The sequence below is a fragment of the Equus przewalskii genome, chromosome 19 (genome assembly GCF_037783145.1).
Source record: "Equus przewalskii isolate Varuska chromosome 19, EquPr2, whole genome shotgun sequence".
NCBI classification, from domain to species: Eukaryota; Metazoa; Chordata; class Mammalia; order Perissodactyla; family Equidae; genus Equus; species Equus przewalskii.
In genome coordinates, this window is record NC_091849.1 from 6,211,803 (window position 1) to 6,231,168 (window position 19,366).

The following is a 19,366-nucleotide window of genomic DNA, read 5'->3' on the forward strand; positions in this document are numbered from 1 at the left end:
ACTGCATTAGGCTACAGCAGTGGTTCCCAATACTCTGTATGCATCAGAGTCCCCTGGAGAGCTCTCAGACGAACCCTGTGCCAGGGCCTGGTCCCAGAGGTGTAGATTCTGTTGGTTAGGCGCTGGGTTGAGAATCCATGGGGCACATGCCTCAGGTCATGGCCAGGGTCCACCTGAGCAGCCCTGACTGCAAATTGCACCGTAGTGTCACCTAGTACAGTAATGTGCATTGGTTGATGAGGAGCAGGCTGGGAGTGTCAGTATTCATTGAGCTCCATCCCTACCTCTGAGAAAATATTCCTAGCGTATAATCTGCTGTTAGGAATTTAGGTAGGAGGGGGACTAACACACCTGTCACATTCCTCTTTTACTCCTAAACGCCATTTATGTAGTGCCTGTCCCATGAGATTTTATATTAGTCAGTGCAAGTGTAGCTTTGTAAATTGTACCCACCTGGTCAACACTGATTTTTGAGGGGAAAAAAAGAATTTGCTTCACTTTCACACCTAGTCTAGAATGTCTTTTGAGCATTTCTAGACCTTTCTCTTTCACTAAATTTTAAGCTCCTTTGCAGAGTGTCTCTGTCTTACTCATTTTAAATTTCTTAACAGCTGCCTTGCACGTTGTAGACATAGAGTGAAATTCCTGGGGAATTGGATTAGCCATTTATTTTGGCGTTGCTAAATGACGCAAATCAGTCACAAATAAAAAAAATAGAGAGATCTAAGAGAACAAGTACAAATGTAACCTTACACTTTCACAATAAACCCAGACTTCTGTTTATTGAAACTTTGGGAATGGATGAGGGAACACTCTGGTGTTAATGCTATTGAAACGCGGATAATGAAAACCTCACCCTTTCATCTTTTTAAACAAAACTATAAATTAATTTCCAGGAATTTGGGGAAATTACCATGCTTCAATGAAATTTAGATATCTAAAAGTTACACTAAGACCTAAGGCCAAACAGCAGTAGAAAGGAGGTAAACCCAGGAACTGAGTGATACTAGTGTAGGGGAGGAAGACATTTCCTCTTCCCAAATGGGGGTTCCTCTGGCCGGAGAATGAATTAAATTCACATGAGGCAGAAGAGCAAGAGAAAATTAAACAAAGCTTTATGAGGAACCATGGCCCGGGGCCTTTCTTCCCGAAGGAAGAAAAGGGCACCCAAGAAGTGGGGTGCACAGAGTGGTTATATACCCCCAAACAGGGTGTTTCACATGTGTTTGAAATGTCCCTCCCACAGTAGTCACAAGATTGCCCTGTCAGCACAGCACTTGATGGACACAGCAGGCAGTGGTCTGCTGTCTCAGAGGGCGTAGCAGGAGCCAAGTCTATTGTCTGGAGCTGGGCGGTCACAGGTGAGCACAGCAATCAGTTCCTAGCCTAAGAAAAGATGCTTAATCCTTAAGGAAATGCCAACGTTGGAGGGGGAGGGAAGTCAGCTACAGGAGGTTACCGGACTAGCACAATAAAATGCAGATCTAAGTCCTTGCCTTTGGTATTGATTAAGAGTTTCTAGAGAGAAGGTCATCTCCTTTCTTCTTCCTGGTACAGAGGGGGAGGCAGCTTTTACAGATAGAGATTTACCTTACAAACGTAAATGTGTCCTAACAAAGGGTAAGTTCCATTCCTCAGAGCCTCCTACCCTGTCCCAGTTCATCAAAAGCAATCAGCCTCAAATAATCCTGGTGCCAAAGAGACATATCTTGGGGTGGCCAATTTCAGGTCCCTACACTAGACTAGGTGACCAATTTCTTATATTAGAGAGTTGATTGAGTATGACAAGAAATCGTAGGTTATCTCTACAAGTTACATTAACTTCTCTGAGCAGTGTTTCTGTTAGATTCTGTGGAGAAGACCACAAAACAGAGGACGTGACTTCCCTCTCCTGAGGCCTTCACTCTTCCTCCTATTGGTCAATCCAGTTGCCTGCTAGCTGTGTCCACTCAGATGTCCTGATTGTGTTTCAAATTCAACATATGTGATTCATCTATTTCTTAGCATTTGGCACTTAAAGAAACCTCAGATATTGTCTCCTGGATTTTGCTGATAGATTGTCTTTGCCGAAGACATTTTTCTTACCCTGAGACCCCGTCCTCTCTCTCACTCAGGCCTTTGATGGTCATCAGGTTCAGATGGTCCCTCCCTTCATTCCTTAAACCAACCTAAGCAACATTTAAATATTTAGATTAACACATACTTACCTCCCCTATCAGCTTGTAAATTTGGGGGGATATTTTATGAATCTTGGTGTCTCTTGTGTGTCTTTGATGTTTCTTTGCACGTAGTGTCTAATAAATATTTGTTCAAGGAAGGAAAGCAGACTGACAAAGATGGGTCGATTGATGCCAAAGTGTTTGCAGACAATACATTTTGTAGACGGTCATGTTTTTATATCCCTTCTCTAGCCTTTCTAAAATGTGCCATTTTTGCTTTGATTGGCTCCAGTCTTGAGGAGATCCAACCTTTACTATCATTTATAATGTTTTTAAATAGTTGTAAACAGTGGTGAGATCTAACAGTAGAAAATTCACCAACCTGCCAGCCTTAAAATCGGCTCAGCCTCCACACACTTTTTCTTTGTTTATGTGATGTATCTAGTGCCTTAGCTTTAGAGCTGAGTGGGCATTTCCCAGTCACCTGAAGGGATCCCATATTTCAGCCACTCACAATCAATAACCAATAAGAATGCCTCTGATGTTGATATAGCCCGCTTTGTGTCTTTCTTCACTTCCTTCTTCACTACCCACCAGCACTCCCTGCCTGCCACACCAGGACCCACAGTAGGAGGAGCCCAGAAAGGAGGACATGGCAGGTACATGGACCGCTTAAAGGCAATGACTGACAGCTCGGGGACCATCCGTGACGCTGCCCGGCGCAGTGCTCTTGCTCACAGCGCTGCTCACTGCCCAGCCTCTTTAGGTGATTGTGGGCTCTTCTGTATTAGGCCTCAGCTCTCAAATCCTCCATCTAGCCATTCCCGTCCTCCCCTCTCTGCTTTCTGCCTTATCTCCTTGTCATAATCTGAGAAAGGGTGAGCCAGCCAAAGCCTTCCTGAGCACTGACATGGTTCCGGTTCATTAGCAGCACACAGAACAAGCGAGGAGGGGCAGACAGCACAGACAGAATCCCGCCTGACAGTGAGCGAGTAACCAGTGTATCCTCTCAAGGGAAGTTCAAGGTTTACAGCTCACTCTTCTGCCTTCTCTTGGAAGGTTCACCACCGCCATAGCACCTCCATGCAGGAACTGCACCTCTGTCCCTCCCCAGCCTCTGCCAGCACCTTTCCAAACATAGGGAGTTCATTGTGCCCAGCAACAGAGTTAGCACCGTAATTCAGGAACTGGTGGTCCAGGAAAGAGAACAGATGCAGCAAAGAATACAAGCCTCCAGCTGAATTGAGGGGCCAGTGTTCTTCCTTCCCTGTATCCTATCCCCACCCTCCTCGGCCTCCCTCTCCAAAAACTAAACAAATAAATAAAAGGAGTTTAGATTCAGAACCTTGGAAAACTCTGCCAAGAGGAAATTACCTCCTATCTGGTTGTCAAATTCAGGTTCTTCACACTTTCCACAGGAACAAAGACTGTCTCCTTATCACCTGTCAAGTGAGGGTAACAGTAGGCATGGCAAACCATTTGAATTCTCAGATTATTCAGGGAAGAACTTATTGAAAAATAGCCTGTGGGAAAATGTTTGATTCCATTCTATTCAGGCTCAGTCTAAATTTCTGATGACACTGCAGGGCAGAGGAGAAGCCCTGGGGACAGGAGAACAGTGGGAGAGTCCTGTGCTGATGAGAGTACAGGCTGTGTTTTCTGACTCAGTGCTGTCTATTAAAGGCAAGCCTCAGCATAGCAGGTGGCTAAGGCCCTGGCTAAGGACCGAGGAAGGGAGTCATGGCCACGTGCAGGCCTCAGTGGCATGTCTCTCTGGCCTTGTTCCATCAGCCTGGAAGCGTTCACCCCTCCCTGATGCTCGTTCCCATGTCCCTCGCCTTGCTTGAGTCTCTTCTTCTGACATCACTGAGATTTATTTGGTAAAGGACTGGAAAGAAACTTGAAGGATCATGGGTCTGGTGTATTCTTTGCAGGGACGGTGGTCCTTTAGTCTAGGGTGTAGTCTTTGCAGTGTTTCTTTGTTGAGTATTAGAAGAGAAGGAGAGATAGTCAGTACCTTTGAAGTTTCCCTAAATGAGCAGAGGGTCTGTGCTTGAAGCTACTTTGTTCTTCCCTGAGCAGCCTATCAACAACCCTTTGTCTTCATTTCTTTGTTTAGATTTATGTCGTGAATTGGTTATTCTGTAGTTTATTAGAATCCAGTGTGACACAGGGATGGGGACCATAGATTCTTGGTAAATCTCTTTCTCCCTTCTTTCCTACGTGAATCAGTCAGGGTCCAAGCAGGAAGCAGAAACCACAGCAGTTTTGTTTTGTTTTGTTTAAATACAGAGAATTTAAAGAAATGTTAGCCTTTGAGGAGCTAGCTAAAATGCCAAAAAGAGAACACAAAGCTTCCGTGGATGGAACAACTATAGGAAGCAGCCACCCTGTCCAGGGCTGAGGAACAAAGAAGTTGGAGTTAATAAAACTGGAAAGCTTGGTTGCAGGGTCCCTCAATGCTAAGGTCAGGACCTCTGAAAAGGAGGAAGGGCAAGTGTCTCTGAAGTCAGAGGAGGGACGGGTGGGCCTTGGACCCACCTCTGAGGAGGCACACCATCAGTTGTGCTGGGGTCTCTGGGGAAAGTCTGGAGACGCTGGTTCTGCAACTGTTAGAAAAACTGCAACATGGATTCAGCTGCTGCTGCTGGTCAAACTGATGTTGCTAGGGTTCAGCAACAGTATTGCTGGGAGCCCTGACAGGGACAGAAAGCCAGCAGGGAGGAGCCAGTCCCTTCTATGTCCCCCAGCCTGCAGCCTCTTTCCAGGGAGCCACTGGCAGAGCAAAAAAGTGGTTTGTAGAGCCCAGCCCAGCCTCACACAGCAGAGTGCAGGAAGGGGGTTTGGAACTGGGGGGCAGGAGCTTAGTCACTGGCGCCAGAGGTGAACTGCTTCCCTGGCCTAATAGGAGATCCAAAGGTCTTTCTCCCTTGTTGCTCTGAACTTTGAGCATCCTGTTCTTGTTTCCTCCTCTCCAGCTCGACGCTTGACCCTTCAGCTCTCCAGAACAAAAGTCTAAAGAGATCCCTCAGTATTTCCATGTTTCTAGTTTATAATCTCTTCATCCTTTCTGCCAAAAGGGATCTGTCCCTTAATTCTTTGATGGATGCACCTAAGGGGGAAATGATGTCTCAGCTCTACCTCCCAATCATTTGTTCTTTACAGTAGCTTTTCTCTTTTATGAGCATTTCTCAGATGGCCCTTCCCCCCATTTCCTGCTTCCCCGCCCCAAGAACCAGTTTGTCTGATACCACAGCCAGATCAAGGCTAGTAAAACCAGCAATCATCAAAAAGAGCTACAAGGCTTTCTAATTCAACTCCACTGTGTTTTTTCCAGTGTGCCAGGCACCTGCCCTTGATACACTTTTAATCAGGTAATGCAAAGAGATATGTAAACTCTTCCCAGATTACAGACCACAAGTATGAGTGCCACAGCAAGAGGAGGAAGCTGAATCAGCTGGATCGGAGTTCAGTCGTGGTTCAGCCATGTGTGAGCAAGAAGTAAAGCAGTAAGGCTTAGGTACTCACTGTGTGCTTTACACACACTGCCGCCTGTCCTCCTCCCAGCAATGTCCTTTTGCATATGGGGAACTGAGAGGTAAAGGAACTGCCCAAGGTCACAAAAACTAGTAAGTGGCAGAACTGAGTTGTATCAGCTGAGTGACCTCTCTCGTAGGCTTCGTTTGAAGATGAAGTGAGGTAACAGTGCCTGGCAGACGGTGAGCACTGTCTAAATGATAACCATTATGATGTTGTTAATCTGATTAACTGTTTTTTTTAAAGCTTACAAAACAAACAGAAAGGATACTTAATCATACTTTACCTTGCATGGTGTTTTGTAACTTATAAGGGTTTTTAATACATATTGTCCTATTTAATCTTGATAATAATTTGGTGAAGGAAGGATATCCTTCCTGTGTTACAGAGGAGTCTGCTGAGGCTGAGGGACATGCTGCAGCTCAAACAGGAACAGACGGTCCTAAGAGACATAGGAAAGGCCACACAACTGTTGGGGGTTCTCCATATCCAGGGAGGCCTTCAGGAGGAGGAGCCCTTTGCTGGGTGTGGTGTCATTTACTGGATGAATCAGAGAGTTGGGAGCCACACACACCTGTGTTCAGACTACACCTCTCCACTCACTCATCACCTGTGCACCCTTGAGCACACTTTCTGCTCTTCTGTTTCCCCATCTATACAATCTGGACAACACTGTCTGCCTTATCCCACTGTGAGGATGGTTAAATGAAAGTGGAAAACCTTATGTCAGGCACAGGTAATCAGCATATATGATAGTTTTTGGAGGAAAGATGAAATCCCCAAAGTTAGCTTCATGGCTGATCCTGTGTAAGAAACATTCTGATTCATTTTGCATAAGGAAAGTGAATCATTAATGAGCTTAGAATATTACCTCTTGAGTGACAATTTTGCTTGCTCATAGCCTCAGGGACATTACATAAGGTTTATTTGATGGAACTCAGAAAAACTTGTTTTTCCAACTCCAAATAGTTAAAATTTTAAACTGGCAAGAAATCCAGGGTCATTTAGAGTAGCAGGAATTGTGATTTGAATGGAGGTGACACCCGAGACATCCTGGAAGTCAGGACTTGGACGTATTCACCAAGTGCCCCCGCCAGTTCTCTTCTGGCACATGAGAGGTGGGTGTGGTGTGGCTCTGGTAACCAGTGGAATCCAAAATTCGGTTGCACTTCGTCCTTTTAGTTTAAAATTCAGGAAGGACAGACTCCACTAATCTTTATCAAGTTCCCCCGCCTAACATAGTTAAACTCAGCATTTTTCAGATGTACTTGATAATGGCCCATGTTTTTCAAAGTACGCCTAGTGACATCCAGTGAGACAGTTCTGATCGGACAATAGTGTCTAAGGTGCTAAGCACCTTCTTTTGCAGATGAGGAAACCTGGGCTCAGAGAGCTGACCGTTTGTCCGCCATCAGAGAGAAGCAGAACTCTGGGACTGCTGCCTCTGTGCAGTGGCTGTCCTATGATGGCAGCATCTTCTCCAGAAAGTAATCAGTCATCACTTTTCTCTCCCTGTCAAGTTTGACTTTTGACCAGACAAATGGCCAAAAACTTCTTAATTAGCACTCCATGTTTTATTATTTTAATGAAGTTACCTTACTGAGACTTTGACCCAATGGGTGGAAAGTGTGTTTTTCTCTGGGAAGGAGAAGGTAATCTAATGACCCCATTCAGGCTTTTAGCTGTATTTACAAAGATGGCTGCATCTGCTCCCACGCCACAAGGGAGTCTTCCCTCTGCTCCAGTGCTCGGAGCGCATTTTGCACGCACCTCTTCTGGAGGTCTCCTTCCCCTCTAGTCTGTGAGCTCTTTGGTGGCAGGGATGGTGTCTGAGTAGCCATAACAGCCAGCACAGGCAAGACATATAGTAGGTACCTGGTCAATGCTAGTTCTCTTATTCTTGGCTCTGATTACAAATAAATCCTTGTGCTAGCTGTCACTGCAGCCAGGAGAGCAGGCTTTCTCTCTCGAACCCTGTATTCATAGTCCTCTTACTCTTAACGAATGCATCACATCTTGCCCTCTGTGAACTTTGTTGGACTCGTGTGGATTTGGTGCAAAAGAAAATAATGCCTCGCATTTCTCCTTAACATGGGGAAGTTGAACTTATTTTGTTTGTTGAAATAGTATCTAATATTAACAGCTAGAATTTTATTTTAAGTCTAGAAAAAACAATTTCTTTTTAAAATGTGAATGCATAAACTATGGCAAATATTTTCCTCCATTACATAATTTCTCTAGGCATTAATATCCTTTTTCTTTCAATTATATTTTGATCTAACATTTGATATTTGGAAAATAATATGTCTTAAGTTATGAAGTATAATAATACAGTAGATACCCATGAAGCCGCTACCTAACTCTGATGAATATCACCTGCACCTTGCATGTCATGTGTTTTCCTCCCCATCCCATCCCCCTTCCTCCTCTCTCCTTGCCCAGAGCAGCTATGATGTGTTCTCTTAAAAATTTAGGTAGTCACAACTTTTTGTTCCCTACCTGTCTCTACCCTATGGCTGAGAGTTGATATTGGACTGTTTTTCCAGGAAAACCAAATCACTAAATGTTTTCAGAACTAGTTAGCCTAACTCACCTCCCCTGGGCATTTCTGTCACCAACAGGATGGAGAGCAAATCTTTAGACACAGACAGAGGGTGGGTGTCTTGTCCACTGGGTCTGTTACTGAGAAGCAACTGAAACAGTTTTAATTCTTTGGTATCATGGGTCTCAGGAAGAAATATTAAAGCAAGTAGTATCAAGGGATCTGGCCTAAAAGGACCAGCAGAAAGGGGTATGAGGGAAGAGGGTGGGGTGAGGAAGAAAGGAAGAAGGTCAAATCCAGGAAGTCTGCTCTGTAAAAGGCCTTCTGTCTGTGAGAGTCTAAAGTTCAATCATAACTCCAATTTTGAACAAGACATTAGAAATCTGATATCTTAAGTTCTTCAGGTTAATTTTTGTTTTGCTTATTTTCCTCTGTACTTTGGAATAATCAGAAGGCCAGCTCTGTATAAACTCAGGAAAGTTCAAGGTACTTTCTTTAGCGGGCACTCAGTTTTCCCTAACAGAATGAGGGACTTGTAGAGACTGAGAGGACATAAAATGAAAAAGAAACTGAGAGCCAGCTCATGGAGTTGCTGCTTTAAGCAGGTACCATTGTGAGGTTAAATTTGGGGTTGGGGGGTAACAGACCTAGTTTTCCCTCATGTATGTTCTCACTAGGGCCTCCATTCGCTTTCCTGAGGGGTATGGAAGGGAAATATCTGTCTCCCAGTAAACGTGATTAGCTGGGAAAAATTAAAATCATACAGCTATATCTGACCTCACTTAAAATATGGTGATTGCATACAGACAAGACATTTAATGGAACATTTAAACAATTGGGCAAAACTTCTACAAATATTTTACCTCTGAGAGGAAAAATTAGAGCAGAGAAGTAATGTTGGCTCTAGAAAGGCTAAATTATTTAACCTGAGATAGTGAATTTAAGAGATGAAGTCTTTGCTAAGTTCTGGAGATAAAGAGACTAAATAGAAAAAGAAGTTCTCCATTTCTAGAACCCTTATTTCTTTGATCAATAAATTTATTTATTCATTTATTGTTTTTATAGCAACTTTATTGAGATATAATTCACACTATACAACTCACTCATTTGAATTATGTGATTCAGTGGTCTTTAGCATATTCATAGAGATGTACAACCATCTCCACAATTATTTTAGAACATTTTAATCGCCCCAAAAATATTCTTTTATTTTTAGTACTTGTATTCTGTATAAAATACTCCGCTAATGCTCTAAGGTAGTGGTCTGGGCTGCAGCCCCCACCTCCTCTGCAATTCCTTCTTTAACCAGAGGCACATGCAATATTTTATTTGAACAAAGGTTTCTGAGGCTTACTCTTTTCTTTTGTTTCTTAAGTTAATAACCCTTATATTTGTGCAGGGCCCTGAAACCCTCCTTGGGATCCTAAGGTCCCACAGAGCTGTCTGTGGAGCCGCGTGCCGAGGTGGAGCGCCCCTTCCCCCCTGCTTACCTGAGCTAGCAGGTGCATCTGTGTTTTTCAAATGCATGTGATATGTTTTTGAATAAAGAGTTCTAGAGCTTTACAGCACATTTGAGAGGATTCAAAAAGATCTGAAATTCTGTTTCTGCTCTTAAGGAGTTCAGTAGGTAGTTCAGGGGACCGTGGTGTAGAAACACGGAAATTTAATTCAATACGAGCGTGCCAAAATGATTGTTCCACATGATTTCATTATGAAAGTTCTTTATTTTCTGTGAATCTTCAAGTAGAACTGAAATTCTATCAAATGTTAAGAAGAAATATGAGAAACTTCCTTAAAGTTTAGAATAATGCTGAGAACTTGGTGGGTCTCGTGGTTTCTTGGTGAAGTAACAGAACAAAAGTTGCCTGAGTGGGAACTGTGCCTACCGCTGACCAACACAGTCTGCTCTTGGCACTCAGTGAAATTAAGTAGGAATAAAAACAAAATACTGGAACAAAGTGAGAAAATCTGTAAACATCAAGGCAGCATGGAATCATGAGTTAGAACAACCTGAATTTGTAAAGTACCAAAACTGCTAGCCAAATTTGATAAGCAGTTTTTTATTACAAAATGAATAGATTGAATTAAAGTGAGGGCTAGCAAACATCTAAATGTAAAGCAAAGTAATTGATAGTGCATGCTATTTTTATAGGTAAAACTGATTTTAAGTTAATTTAGGTAAGAACACAATCACATGGACTGTAAACAGACTGGAAGTGCTTATAAATCAAGATAATTAATCTGAAAGCTAAATGAGTCATTTGAAAAGGAAATGTCATGGAAGGCACCATAGGGATAAATGTTAGATTAGATCTTATTTGCATAGTTATTAATTAGGCTGAGTAGACTACTTCTGGAAACTGTACCGAAACTGAGCCATTTCCTATACAGCCCTTAGTTTTAATGGGAGACCTTAGAGCATAGAGCACAACCTGGCCCTGCATTGATCTTGGCTCTGTCACTTACTGGCTTTGACCTTGGGCAAATTAGCTAAGGGCTGTAAGCCACAGCTTCCTCATGGACACACTGGGGTTAGCAGTAGTGGCCATCTCACAGGATCTCGCCATCATTAACGAGATGATGCACATAAATTGCCTAGCACAGTCCCTGGCATGCAGTCAGCACCCCATGAATGGTAACTGTTAATAATATAATCACGGTAAAAACCAAGGGGACGTGTGTTCCTATCTAGAAAGAGAAGCAGTGCCCTGAAGAGCTGCAGAGTAATCCTTTGCCTAAACTTGGCCATGGTTAAAAGCTGACTGAAAGTCACCTTAACAAGTTCAGAACTCTGGGGAGAACTTACTGAGGAAGCAGACCTTTCCCTGTTAGAGTGACTGTCAGATTAATTTCTAAACCAAAAAAAAAAAAGAAAGAAATCTTAGTAGCCTTGCCTCAAGAGAAGAAGACAGAGATTGACTTAATAATGATTGACCAGTACAGAAAACCTGCATTATGGGGACACTAGTATGTTATCCTGCCTCAGTATTGCTAAAAACAGAAGAGAGTTTAAGGTAAGAGGAGTATTTTGATGTAGAAACAAACTTCAATGGAATAAAAGTACTGTTATACTGTATTGTGTTACCAACTGACAGTGTAAGACTGTCTTCCTTGAGGTTATTTACGAACAGATACGGGTGGCTGAAGAATTTTGATTTTATCGTGGAATGGTCTGAAAGGAGGCTTTGAGAATTTTAACCTTTGTATTTTAAATACGAGGTTGGGGGCTGATGGTGAGCCTAGAGCAAGGGGCCAGTTAGGATGGAATAGTATTAAACCAGAATCTCACTTTTTAGCCTCCCTCCATCACTTTGGTAAGCTTATGATTTATAACTGGGTCATGGACAACTGTCAAAATTGTGTATCTTTTGAACTGTCAAGTCAGTGTTTTGGCTAGAAAACTAGTAAGTATGTGCTTTATGAATGTTATTTCATGTCATCTTCACTGCAGTTTGCTGAACTAGGCACTTCTCCATTTTATAGATGAAGAAACTGTGAAGTAAGTTTTCCTCAGGCAGGTGAATTCACCAGGCAAGGCCAAGGCCTCACTGATTTGGCTGGTGAAGGTGCAGTGAGCCACCTTTAGATTTCAGCTGTTACTTACATAGCCTGTAGAAGGAAAGTAGCCAAAGGCGCCAGCTTCCCATGGTCCTTCTACCGCTCATCAAAAAAGAACGACACTGAAACAAAAAGGGCTATACTGGTTTCCCAGAGCTGCCAGAACAAGGTACTGAGTGGCTTAAACAACAGAAGTCTATTGTCTCACAGCCGTGGAGCCTGGAAGTCCGAGATCTAGGTACCAGCAGTGTTGGTTCCTTCTGAGGGGTGTGAGGAAGAATCTGTTCCAGGCCTCTGCCCCAGCTTCTGGTGGTTTGCTGGCAATCTTTGGCATTCCTTATCTTGTAAAAGCATCACCCCAATCTCTGGCTTCATCCTCACATGACGTTCTCCCTGTGTGTATGTCTCTGTGCCCGTTTCCCCTTTTTTTAAGGATACCAGTCATATTGGATTAGGGCCCACCCTAATGACCTCATTTTAATTTGATTACCTCTCTAAAGACACTTTCTCCAAGAAAGGTTACATTCTGAGTTAATGGGACTTAGGACTCCAACATATCTTTTTGAGGGGACACAATTTAATCTGTAATGGAGTGGATGATTACAATGCAAGCTGTGAAAAACCCCATTGCTGAGGAGTCAGTTCTAGACTGCAGCTAAGAGGCTTTATATCCCACAACTCTGTTCTGAGGAGGGCAAGTCAGAAAGCCTCACACCTCTTCAGAATCTGGGAGATGGTGAGAAACTGCCTCGTGACAGCCTCCCAGAGGAGATTAGGAGGTAAGTGGGAGGTGGCCTTGTAGCACCTCCTCACAGCCCTCCCATCCACTCCAGGAGAATCACGAGGCATCCTGCCAAGATGCAGGTGAGCTCTGGTTCAAATCTTTGCCTGCGTGGGCTCTGTAGATACATGCAGGTTTGCCAGGGCACCATGGTGGAGCCATTCCTCTATGTCATATAGCCATAAAATAGGGACTCAAATTCCAGTGCAGATCTGCCTCACACTAAGTGTATGTTCCTTGATGCTTGCTATCCCCCTAGACACACCAAATCTTTTGTCAACTGGTTGCTGACATTTTGTTGATGTCTAGGAGTCACAAGTCAGTTTCCCCCAGAAAGCAGACTCTAAGACAGAGATTAGCATACTGGAAGCTCATTATCAGATGCTGTGAGAATCAACACCTGCAGATGGCCAGTGGAGGAAGCAGAATTGGGAGGGAGAAGCTAGACTTGGATGCATTTACAACAAAGGCCTCAGCTGACCCGCAGGCAGCTCTAAATGAGGGTAGCCTTTCAGAGTTGTCCCAAGGTGCAGTAAGGGGTTTCTTAGTCCAGCCCATAAAAAGCAGACTTTTTTATTTATATAAATATGACTGCATTTCCAGTAGCTACCACAAGACAAACAATGATGCCTTCATGTATGGTTTTATTATCATAAAATATACATTTTTTGTCTATATGCAAATATACATACATACATGTATATATCATATGTTAGTAAAGAATGACTTGGGAATCTTTTACTGAGTGCAATAATCTCATTTATCTGTATTTGAACTCATCACACAATTTTGAATGTGGTTCAAAGATGGGGTCCTTATTCTGACTCCTTGGATGACTTTTATTGGGTTTGTGAATCCCAGAAGTTCTGTGCAAAAATGTGTGTTTTTGAAAATATGTACATTTCTGGAATAAGGATTTGACTCTTTCATCATGTTCTTAGAGAGGTCCATGTCCCCTCCCCCACAAAATTAAGAAGGATTGTGTAAGGAAGTATGGAAAGTCAAGTTGATGTTGCTTTGTAAGCTGCTCTTTCCCCACTCCACATACACAGCAGCAATAGATAAAAATCTAAAAAGAGCATATAAAAAGTCAGAACCATGCCTTCCTCTCCTCCTCCTAAAAAAGATATATCTATAGACAAAGTAAACACAAGGCAGAGAGTGAGACTGAAGACACTGTGGGCTCAGATTCATAAACAGGGAGGGGAAACCAATGGTTTAGCTCTGGTGGAGTGTCAAGACTCAAAGAGCTCTGCATAATATGTTGGACTAGAGCATACACTCTGCTAGTAAATATGGGCAGGTGGTGGTTGTGCTCCCTCACTCTAGAGGAGTAATCACTGCTGCAAATTGCTGCCTGCTGTGACCTCTAGCTTATATGAAGCTTTGATCCTAGGAAAAGAGCAGGACAGAGACATGGCCTCTTTATCAGGAAATGAGATGTCACCTCTATTGCATCATCAGCAATATAACCATTGGGCAGGAACCCAGACACCATGCCAACTTGATTCTGAGCTGGGAGTACAAGTAGAAGAACTGCAAAAACCTCTAACCAAGGAGGCAGGTGATTAGGCAGAGAGCATTAGCAGTTATTTCCCATACAAGATGGGCCTGCACGCACACATTCCAAAGCACCTGAAGAACTCTGACCTTACAGCATCAGCCAATCAAATCAACAGTCAGAATCTGAATTCAGGGACCGGCACTATGGCCAAGTGGTTAAGTTCATGTGCTTCGCTTCCTGCGGCCCAGGGTTTCACTGGTTCAGATCCTGGGCACGGACATGGCACCACTCGTCAGGCCACGTTGAGGCAGCATCCCAAGTGCCACAACTAGAAGGACCTACAACTAAAAATACACAACTATGTGCTGGGAGGATTTGGGGAGAAAAAAGCAGGAAAAAAAGAAAAGAAAAGATTGGCAACAGTTGTTAGCTCAGGTGCCAATCTTTAAAAAAAAAAAAAAGAAGAATCTGAATTCACTGGAGATTACAGTAAAATCAAAAAGCGTTCTTTGAAAAAAAGAAGCCTAACGTCCTCAAAGAGATCAGTGGAGGAATAGTAGCCATAAAAACAAAAACAAGAAGAACAGGAGAGTCTGAATAAGGGGCAAAAACAGGCAGAAATGAAGTGTAAGTAGATATGGAAAAAAGCAATTAGAAATATCAGAAATGAGTAATGGATTCATCAAAATAAAAGAGAAAAATCAGACAATACTAGACACAGTTGAAGGGAGAATTAGTAAGTTGGAAGCTATTACTGGAGAATTCACCCAGAATACAGCATAAATACATAAAGATAAAAAAAACTGAAATTGATCAGTTAAGAGAAATGGAATATAGATTAAGAAGTGCCACAGTAGGTATTATTACAGTTCCAGAGGAGAATGAAAGGAATGGCAGAAAAGTAGTGGCTGGAATTTTTCCAGATAAGAACAAGACATGAACCCTCTGGATGAAAGCACACTCTGAGTACTGAGCAGAATAAATAAAGATAATGCAGCCCTGGCCTAATCAGAATCAAACTGCAGAGCCTTGGGTATAAAGATAAAACTTCAAAACTGCCAGGAAGAAAAGACAGACTTCCTATGAAGAAATAGCACTACTGACAGTAGACTTCTCATCATTACTAATAGATACAGAAAAACATTTTCAAAGTCCTGAGGGGAGACTCTATAAACCTACAGCTTTGCACCCTGCCAAATTATGTAAGTGTGAGGAGTTTCAGACATGTAAATACTGAGAGCCTTTGCCTCCCAAATACTTTCAATGAAAAAAACTATTAAAGGATATTCATCTGCAAGAACAAAAGTGAGAAAGAAGACTGTCAGGAACTGTGAAAGACATAAGATTTTACCCTACCTGCAAGTTAACAAGGAAGCCTGCCACAGATTCTCGGCTGCTGGCAGAATGACACGAGATTCCTGGGTCAGAGACAAAGGACTTTATTACCCATGGCACAGAGGCAGCGTAAGTTTCCTGTTCACATTGCTTCTCCTAACCTCCCAAATCCCATAGGGGTAATGTGGAGCAGCTCAGGTGGATGCTGCTCACACGCTGGGCCTAGAGCACAGTGAAAAGCTGAAGTTTAGGAACCCTCCAGTCTTTTGTTTGTTGGTTTGTGTGTGTTTGCTTGCTTGTTTTCCTGCCAATCTTTTAAAGAGGTTGTTAGCAAACCTGCCCCATCTTTGCCCCTGAGGAAGATGTTATCTTTATTATCCTGGTGAAGAAACAAATCTCCTCTCCTCACCCAAGGGAAAGACTACCTCTGTCTTCCAAGGTTGTTTGTTATACAAGTGGTTACAAGTGTCTGGAAGTTCCATGGAGAATTGTCTCCCAACAAAGAGGTGGAATGCAAAAAATAAATATAGAATTAAAAAACAATTTTTTGACTTCAGTTGTGTTGCTTTAAATAACTTGTTATTTTGTGTGTGCTTTTTAAAAAATAAAAACTCTAATACTTGGGAAGAGGAGCTGTTAAAAAAGTTTTTTTAAGTTCCTATCTCATTTAGGAGCTGAATAGAGACCCTAAATAAATTTAGGCTTTAGAACAATTTATTAAAGGATATTTACATGTGTGTGTGTGTGTGTGTGCGCATGTGTGTGTTAAAGAATAGAAATGCAATTTACAGTTTTTTTAACTGAAGAGATAAAAATATTAGAATATTTTAAAAAATTGATCAAGCCAGTAGAAGGCAGGAAAGGAGAAAATTTATGGAAAGATAAAGCTTATGGCATATATCTAAAGAGGTATTTAGAGGAACATTTATAGCCTTAAATGCTTTTGTTTAAAAGTAAGAAAGCCTCAAAATACATGAGTTATTCTTTCACCTAAATAAGCTGGAGAAAGAGCAGAATAAAGCCAACTAAACAAGAAGAAAGATGATAAAGAGAAGAGCAGGAATTAACTGGAGTTAGAGAGAAATGCACCCACTTTTCTCTGTCTCCTGTTAAGTGACTGGACTCTGGTCCTTCAACTTTCTCACCTGCAAATCTGGTGATGCAGGTCTGAAGGGACAGTGCGCCTTTAAAGGAGAAAGAGAGGGGTGGGAGTAGAGTAAAACTTAGTAAACAAAGCTATTTCAAAGAAAAGAAAAAGAGAAGGATAACAACATCTTTGAAAACCAAATTCATGTGGCCCAGATGATGGGCAGGATTGTCCTTTGGGGAACCATAATTATTATTTTTAAAAATCCAAACTCTCCTGGAAAACTTGGGAAGTTTCACACAGACTCCATAGTATGGTCAGTTCAACAAGCATTTATTAGCCAGGCGCTGTGCTGCTGCTGCTGGGCTAACTGATGCTGGATGAATCAGACATGAGTGCCAGCCTGGAGGACAAAAAGGCAGAGAAATGAACCTCAGGGGGCCACTTAATACCATGACGGGACTTGCAGTGAGGTCAGGGAAGCGCATAACTCCGTGATTGCCCTACTCCCAAACCCAACAGGGAAGAAAACAATTCTTGGTTTGGAAGTGTCAATAATCGGCAGAGATAGGAGGTTTTAAAAAGGGCAAACTATGAAAAACGTTGATAAATCCCTAGGATTAACCTAACCTGATAAATAAGGTTATTATTCCAAGATCATTAGAGGTAGCCACAGTGCAATAAATGTAAGAATAATGTAGGGAACGAAAAAAAAAAATTTTCCTTTTACCCTTATAAGTATCTGCTGGTGCTCTGTAACCAAAGACAAATAAGAGAAAAACAAGTTTATTAATATGTGCTTCACACATGTAACACATAGGAGTACCCAGAGATGGGTAATTCAGAGGTTTGGTTAGATCTTGGGCTTATGTATCAGTTTGGCAAAAAACCAAAACTTTTTAGACAAGTGATAAGACAAAGGAAAATGACGAGTTTCTAGGAGTAGCGAATTGTGGAAAAGCCAATATATAGGAAACTAATGGAAGATATGAACTAGTTAGTAAAGATTTTTATGTAGATTCCTCTGGTGCCATCTCTGAGCTGATAAGGGTCTTGAGTTGTCTCCATTGATTAACTTCTGTCCTTCCTAGTAGAGAGGGGAGGTGGGACACCTTTGCAAATTTGTGTCCTGTTCTTAGGCAAATCAGAGGAGAGGCAAGAGCTTTCTTGTATTAGCTTCTTCTCAATTGCCTTCAGCTCAAAATAATCCTTATACCAAAGTAGCATATTTTGGAAGGTAGCATATTTTGCTATCCTCTAATAAGAAGAGAGTGTTAAAAGATGTTTAGCATCAATCTGCATGAAGGGAATAAAGTATAAGTTGGGGCTGATCTTCCTGTGGTGTGCCACCTGCCTCTACCCCAAGCCAGCCAACACCTCTAGTATGCAAAGGTCACTCAGTGCATTTGCTGCACAAATCAAGGTTGAACCGTAACTCCTTTGCATTGTAAAGATAAAGTTGAAATCCCTTTTTTACCCTTCTTAAATACTTTTCCCTCCTTTCCCAGAGGCAGTGATTGTTCCAAAGTCCTGTATAGCCTTCCCACATCTGTTTTAATACAACTTATGCATATATATTAATGCTATACCTGATTTTAAACTTCCTATAAATATCGTACTGAACACATCTTATTACAACTTACTTTTTAAAAAAACTCAACATCATGTTTTTTAATTTTAGCCATAGTGATATATGTATCTCCAGTTTGTTCACTTAACTCTTGTATATTGTGTGTATAATATAACAATATATATGAAATAGTAACTGTATGAGGGTGGTACTAATAATATTTCCATTTTTCACATGAGAAAATTGAAAGCAGATTAAGCAGTTTGTCCAAGCCATATAGCTAATAAGAGAGATTCAAATTTGGGATCACAAATGTTTGCCTATTCCATTCCAATTCATTTAGTTCACAGCTTTTTTTTGTTTATTGCCTTAGTTAGGATTTATAATGTAATGGGGCAAGGAAGGGTGAGAGTGGGTGTCCTTATCTTACTCTAGACTTTATTTGGAATGCTCCTAAAAATTTTCTTTAACATCAAATATGATGTTTGCTACAGGTTTTCATTAATTACCTTGTTAAGGAGGTTGCCTTCTATATTTTTTTTAATAATGAATAAATATTACATTTATCAGATGCTTTTTTCTTTGTATCAATAAAGTTTTCAGGAACCGTGGTATTTTGTTGAGAGCCCCTGGATGGCGGCTTTGTTATGTTCATTTGAAATGTGTGTCCTAAACCGAGGCATTTGTTTGACGACTTTATTGATATTTCAATTTGAACAATCATTTATGTTTGAATATTTGTTTCTTCAGAGGTTTTGCCATTTGAAAAATGTTACGCTTTTTCTGATCAATGATTCAAAAAAGGGTTGATAGTGATATCAGACTTGGTGTAAATCAATTTATAAATTTTCCCTTCTAACGAAATTATGGCTTTAGCAAATATTCCCTTCAGATTTCATAGTTATAAAATGAAACATTTTTTATTGTGGCAGTAACTTATAGACCAAAGCATGTATATATATATAATATATATATAATTGTGATGTACATATGTATACACCATGTAAACAAATGTAGTAACTTCTGAAAGTATCTAATTTTAAATGTCTGTCCAATATAATGATGAACTAATGAGCTCTAATAAACTGGAAAAAGTGGAATAAACTGGGGGAATGGCCACATTTGTGTTTATCACATCTTTAGAGGGGCACTTTGAAAAATAACTTCCTAAATGACTACTTATCAGCCCAGTCCTTTATTTAATTATTAGAAATACTAACAAATAATAACATTACTAATTGAAATATCAATTTTGACAAGGCTTTACTTATTTCTCTATTAAAATGGCTTCCT

At 41.4% G+C, this 19,366-nt stretch overlaps 1 protein-coding gene across 50 annotated transcripts in view; it reads left to right on the top strand.

Moving 5' to 3' along the window:
* FARS2 (phenylalanyl-tRNA synthetase 2, mitochondrial) overlaps positions 1-19,366 on the top strand; it is a 466,357-nt gene that overhangs the window by 290,727 nt on the left and 156,264 nt on the right. The window lies entirely within an intron of this gene.